Genomic DNA, 7,087 nt, shown 5'->3' with positions numbered 1-7,087 from the left:
TTGCTGTAGCAGCACAACATTAAATATTGAAACAGTGGCTATATTGGGTCAGATTCGACCAAAAATAAGCTGGCATGCACGATGAAACAGATGCTTTGCTGCCCCCCTCCCTCCCCCCTTTTAGATTACACATACTTTTAAAGCAACAGATCAGCATTTTACAGCTGCTTAATGTTTCACATTAGAAAGCTCTTTCGGAATCGGTGCACTGAGAGAGGCTGAGAGTGCAGTTCTGCTAATGCAACCACAATAACAGGTTGAGGCCTTCAGTGAAAGTGCTGCAGTGCAAGTCTGTGGAGAGTCTTCCAAACAGGGTGGGTCCATTGGACCGTGGGTAAGCTGCTTGCAAAGCAATTTCTTCACAAGGATGAAGAAGTCAGCTGTAAAACTGCTTCTGCTTTTAGTGATCTGTGCCCTCATTCCTGAAGACATGTGCCTCTTTCCCTTGCCCACTCCATATCTTTGAAGGTCCTACATCTCTCTACTTTCTCCTCTTGAATCACCTTACTGGTGCTGCTGGAGAAGAATAAACAGGAACGGGAGGAAATAGACTATGTGTATGGGAAATGTGGACTTTTTCAACTGGGAAAAGTAACTCATGGCCGTCGTTGCTTTTAGGAGCTGTGTCCAGTCCTCTTTTATTTCCTCAAGCATTTTACCATTTGCTCTGTTCAGTCCTCATAAGCATACTCACACAACATTCAGAGCCAAAGTGTCCATTATAATTCCATTTTGGCACCATAAGCATGTTATCCAGGACCTTTCAAGTGCTCTGATGGAAGGATTTAAATCAGCTAATATTAAAACTCATCATCACTCCATAGTACATATTCTTCAAAGTGCTATCTATGCTATTTGCTCCCCTCCCAAATCCACACTCCACACGCACCTTTGCTTGAATTCCTCATGCTGTGATTCCTTCTAAAGGTAAAGGGACCCCAGTTGTGGCCGACTCTGAGGTTGTGGCGCTAATCTCACTTTATTGGCTGAGGGAGCCGGCGTACAGCTTCCGAGTCATGTGGCCAGCATGACTAAGCCGCTTCTGGCGAACCAGAGCAGTGCATGGAAATGCCGTTTACCTTCCCGCCGGAGCGGTACCTAGTTATCTACTTGCACTTTGACATGCTTTCAAACTGCTAGGTTGGCAGGAGCAGGGACTGAGCAACGGGAGCTTACCCCGTCGCGGGGATTCAAACCGCCTACCTTCTGATCGGCAAGTCCTAGGCTCTGTGGTTTAACCCACAGCACCACCCGCATCCCACATGATTCCTTCTAGGACCTACCCCAAACAGATTCTGGCAGGAATCTGTTTCTACTAATGAAGACAGGCACTAGTGTAGGCAGCATTTTGGATCATAGGCCTTTCTTGATCACAGGCCATTGGAGAACTTTTGTAGATGGAGCTTTGAGTGGAGAATATCTGGCTAAGATCTGCACCAGCTTTCTCTTTCTAAAAAAGCAAACTTCTAGCCCTATGGCCGTGGAAGCAAGCTTGCAGTTATGTGATCGTAGCCTTGTAAAAGCTCAGAAGCCAGACGATTTTACAGATTGAGATTTTCGGTGGCTTTGCTACCCTAGACAGCTCCTTGCTCTTCCTCAACACTAGAAGAAGCAAAAGTAATTATGCTGAATATGTGAAAAATTGCACAATTTTTACTCTTGCATAAGGCAGCTTTTTGTGACCTAGAATGTGGGTTGCAGTGGGCAAGTCCACCCCTCTTTTTCTTTAGCTTAAAGTACACACAGCCCCTCATTATAAACCATCATTTTAACTGATACAAGTGGCTGCCAGTTGTTATCAGCTTGGGTAGCTATTATTATCACCTTGTCCCAATTGAGGGACCCTCAGATATGTAAGCTTTCTTGAGAACTAGAAGGATGTACCTCAGCTTTTGGTGGCCCTAGGTAAAGGTAAAGGGACCCCTGACCATCAAGTCCAGTCATGTACGACTCTGGGGTTGTGGCACTCATCTCGCTTTAATGGCTGAGGGAGCCGGTGTTTGTCCGCAGACAGCTTCCTGGTCATGTGGCCAGCATGACTAAGCTTCTGGCAAACCAGAGCAGCACACAGAAATGCCATTTACCTTCCTGCCGGAGCAGTACCTATTTATCTACTTGCACTCTGATGTGCATTCGAACTGCTAGGTTGGCAGGAGCAGGGACCGAACAACGGGAGCTCACCTTGTCGCAGGGATTCGAACCACCAACCTTTTGATCGGCAAGCCCTAGGCTCTAATTTGCAGCCAAATTTGCAGGCAACCTCTGGATTGGTTTGCAGACTCTCATAAAAGGCAGCAAGGAGATCTTCTCCCTTGGACACTTCTCAGAAAGTTTTCTGAAGCTCCATAAGGTATTGCTTGCATCACTTTGTAAATCTAAAGAGACAGAAATAACCAGTTTAGCTATGATGATGCCCTAGCAACCTTTTTCTAAAACTGGTGTAACCTGTCCAGAATGCCAGAACTTCAGCTTTGATGGGACCCTTCAAGGTTAATTATCACCCCAAGGACATTGCAAGGGGAAAGGAATGGGGCTGGCAGAAGCCCTGCTTCAGCCAATGTCAGGGGCTGGCTGTATGAGGAAGAGTGGTGGGAGCTGCCTACCCAAGAGCCCCCCAGGGAAGGCACAGAAGAAGACTTAAATCCTGGACCCTGGTGGTGGGAAATTGGCCACACCTCAGAGAAGGGGACAAGCCGGGAGGTACTAGAAGCAGGAAGAATGAGGGATTATGGAGAGGCAGAAGTAGGCAGGTGGCCCAGCCCAGGGAAGGATGATGAGGTTTCCAGTTTGGATTCAGACTCTGACAGAGACAACAGAAGGGAACCAGATCCTGCATCTCTCCCACAGCTCCCACAGGGCAGCCTCTCTGGCCCCACTGACTGCCAGAACATGAAGGATATTACGGGCTGCTGAGCAACAGGCCAGTGAGGTACATAGAGAGGCTCCTGAGGTTCACTGTAGAAGACTATTACAGAGGAGGAGCCCTAGCTTGGAGGGCTAAGGAGCAAAGGAGGGACTGGACGCCAGTTTGAGCAACTTCTTCACTGGGAGGGTTGCCTTTATGAGCCTCCTTGTATTTTTTCTATTAGCCACGCATCTCCCTCTCTTACCCGTGAAGGACCTGATCATCCTGTCAGCGCCTTGACAGCCAAGCGAAGAGAAAGGGCCTAAGAGTACCGATTTCATGTTCTACAAGAAGGAAGGGATTTACAAATGTACTTACTATGCCAAAAGCTGTTTATTTTCCCCTCTGTTTTTAAGGGTTGGCTAATAAGTTCATCGCTTGATGAATGAAGAATCAAATGTGCATGTGCGAATGCACCACCACAGATCTAATACAACATTGTTGTTGTTGTTGGTTTCTATTGATTTATTGGTTTGTTTGTTGCTTGTATAGGATATTTTGTTTTTTTATATTTAATGTTTTGTTGTGTTTTTATATATGTTGGAAGCCTCCCACAGTGGCTGGGGAAAAAGTTGGTTTCCAGGTGGAAAAATCAAAATTGGAAACAGAATTGTTAGATTCAAAAATCAAGAATTTGTCAAGAATGTATAACTTGCTGTTGAAATGGAACACTCAGGATGAAATGGTGAAATCAGCTATGATTAAATGCGCACAAGATGTTGGACATAACATAATGATGGCTGACTGGGAACAGTTATGGACCACAGGTATGAAATTTACGGCATGTAATGCCCTAAGAGAAAATGTAATGAAAATGATGTATAGGTGGTACATGACACCAGTCAAGCTTGCAAAAATTTACTATTTGCCCGACAATAAATGTTGGAAATGTAATGAGACTGAAGGTACATTCTTTCACCTTTGGTGGACATGCCCGAGGATTAAGACATTCTGGGAGATGATTTATAACGAAATGAAAAGGGTATGCAAATATACCTTCCTGAAGAAACCAGAGGCCTTTCTCCTGGGCATCGTCGGCCAATTGGTGCCAAAGAAGGATAGAACTTTTTTTATGTATGCAACAACAGCAGCAAGAATACTCATTGCAAAGTATTGGAAGACACAAGATTTACCCACCCGGGAAGAATGGCAGATGAAGTTGATGGACTATATGGAACTGGCGGAAATGACTGGCAGAATCCGAGACCAGGGAGAAGAGTCGGTGGAAGAAGACTGGAAAAAGTTTAAAGATTATTTACAGAAATACTGTAAAATTAATGAATGTTAGAAAAATATTAGAATGAAGTTATATGGCTTTAGTAGAAATGTCATAAGGAATCAAATATAAACAGATTAATAGAGTATTAAAGGAAAAAATAAGGTTAGAATGTGTTAAGATAATTATATGATAGAAAACAGAGGAAGATGGAAAGGAATTGCTGAAACAATTAACAGAAGTGGAATACAAAAAGGGAGGTGTGAGGAGGTCGTTGAAACAAGTGAATGAAAGATAAGATATTGAAAGTGTTTGATGTGTTTTAAATTGTTTTTGTTTTGTTTTGTTAGTTTAATGTGTTTGTGTTATGTAATGTTTTTGTATTGTATTGTATTGTTGTTTGTAGTGTTTAAATTGTTGGAAAACTAATAAATATTATTTTCCAAAAAAAGGATATAAATTTAAAAATTATCATCATCATCATCAGAGATCTGGCTTTTGTGTAAGCCCAAGCACAAGGATTTTCAGTGGAGTCAGTTTACCTATTTGTCTATTAATCATATAAAACAGGTTGACTTGTGTTACATGCATCACTTGCTTTCTGGATCCTTGATCACTGTACCCTTGAAGATGGGCAGCAGGATGTGTGAGCTGACTCAGTTGAGAAAAATAACTACACAACTTTTAGAAGACGTCTGAAGGCAGCCCTGTATAGAGAAGTTTTTAATGTTTGATGTTATATTATGTTTTTATGTGTTGAAAGTCACCCAGAGTAGCTGGGGCAACCCAGACAGATGGGCAGGGTATAAATAATAAAATTATTATTATTAAAATTATTGTTATTATTATTAGGGTTTACTCCATAGCCTTTTCCTCTTCCAAAGATATCCTGTAAGGCAGGCATGACCAAACCTGGCTCTCCAGATGTTTTGGGACTACAACTCCCATCTGTTGAATGGTTTCTTTAAATTTTAGGTTTCATTGTTGTTTCACAATATGTATATGTCTTTAAGGGCCAGAGCAAATAAAGTTTTACAGCTGTGAAGCAGTATAGCAGGTGCTGTTAAGTTGTGTTAATTAAGCTGTTGGGTATGGTATATAAAGAGCAGCAAGTAGCTCTCTCAGTACCCTGGTGAATGGGTTGTTCTTATTGATATATTGTAATTTAGTGTAAAAGGAGGTTTTTGTTATTAAAACCTAGCAAAAGTTATTTTGCATTTCTTGAATGTGTGGTCTCCCCAGCATGCTTTCTGCAGCGCAACTAATCTGTAAAATAACCAACACCATCATCCCTAGCCAACAGGACCAGTGGTCAGGGATGATGGGAATTGTAGTCCCAAAACATCTGGAGGGCCAAGTTTGGCTATGCCTGCTGTAAGGCAATGGAGGTTTAGAATCAGAGTATTCCTTCTCCTAGAGGGGCTACTTTCCTAGGTTGATAAGCCCCATCTGCCCCTCACTTCCCTCTACAGCACCTGCAGAAATCACCTTGTTGTTGTTGTTGATGATGATGATGATACCCCACCCATCTGGCTGGGTTTCCCAGCCACTCTGGGCAGTTTCTGGGTGACTCACAGCATATATCAAGACATAATAAAACATCAAATATTAAAAACATCCCAATACAGGGCTGCCTTCAGATGTCTTCTAAAAGTCATATACAGTGACCTTGGGTTACAAACACTTCGGGTTACAGAGGCTTCAGGTTACAGACTCCGCTAACTCAGACGTAGTACCTCGGGTTAAGAACTTTACTTCAGGATGAGAACAGAAATCGCACAGCAGTAGCGGCGTGGCGGCAGCGGGTGGCCCCATTAGCTAAAGTGGTACCTCAGGTTAAGAACAGTTTCAGGTTAAGAACGGACCTCCGGAACGAATTAAGTTCTTAACCAGAGGTACCACTGTAGCTGTTTATTTCCTATTGGTCTCATCCACTCAATCTGCCGAAGCCTGTCTTCACATGCAGGGGAAGTCCCTAAGTCACCAAGGGTTTGCGACCCATTGGCTCCCCTCACCTGGCTTCGACAGGAACATGTAGTTGGGCTGAGAGGAACATGTAATTGGGCTGAGAGAATTAATTGGCACTTGAGTATTGTCTGTGAAGGGTTTTCATTCAAAAACAACCACGGAATGCTAAAGTATTTGTTAACAGAACATAAAGGTTTCAGCAGCTTGCATAAGACGTTATCGGGTTGGCATTCCTGCAAATGATGCCCATTGAAGCAACCAAAAGCATCTACAAAGAAGGAATTGTGCCTGACCTATTGAACATGCAAGCAGCTTAAGTTGCATACTGAAATATGAATTGGAAGCCTTCAGCCGCTGGCTGACTTTGGCTAATTTTAATGCAGCAGAAATGATTGGACCTAAATGTCAAAGCACAGACCACACAAACACCTGATCCTTATCTAAAAGTAAACAAACAATGGCTCAGAAACCTCAGTCGCTAACCCCCTGAAATAATAGCCTGCAGAAACAAGTCCTCAGTGATAAGTGAAAATGCTGTTGGTCAAGAACCCTATGCAAATTCTTTCACATCCCACCTATTAATGTAACCTATCATTTTCTCTTTGAGGGAGAGGGAAAACACTGACTTCTGTTTTCTATGGTGCCATTGGTGAAATCAGAAAGGTCATTCATTCATTGAATTCCCTCATGCATAACATGCGCTGCTCACTACATCTATTTAGGAGAGAAACCAGCCCAGGACCCAAACAGGAAGGCTAGGGGGAACGAGTTATGCTTTGCCAAACTAAAGAACCGCGATCTGCATATCATAATACAGTATATAGGCACCAATTTAGAAATAAATACTATAATTTGAATAGTGGGGAAGGCACCAGGAGATTTCTGTGCCTGCTTAGTCTGTTGACCAGACCTGGACTGAACAAATAGAGAACACCTTCAAATAGAGGACCACCCTCTGTTAAGTGGGACACTTGGCAGACACATTAAAAGACCTAGTG

At 43.0% G+C, this 7,087-nt stretch overlaps 1 protein-coding gene across 1 annotated transcript in view; it reads left to right on the top strand.

Annotated features, from left to right (window-relative positions):
- Positions 1–243: 243 nt before the first annotated feature.
- Positions 244–7,087, top strand: part of A2ML1 (alpha-2-macroglobulin like 1) — a 62,648-nt gene continuing 55,804 nt past the window's right edge. The window contains exon 1 of the mRNA XM_081844788.1: positions 244–334. The gene's annotated coding sequence lies outside the window, so the exon portion shown is untranslated. The remainder of the gene's footprint in view (positions 335–7,087) is intronic.

This window comes from Podarcis erhardii (assembly GCF_964252035.2).
Source record: "Podarcis erhardii genome assembly, chromosome: 17".
Taxonomy (NCBI): domain Eukaryota; kingdom Metazoa; phylum Chordata; class Lepidosauria; order Squamata; family Lacertidae; genus Podarcis; species Podarcis erhardii.
The sequence above is the reverse complement of the archived record's forward strand: the minus strand, read 5'-3'. Positions and strand labels throughout refer to the sequence as shown.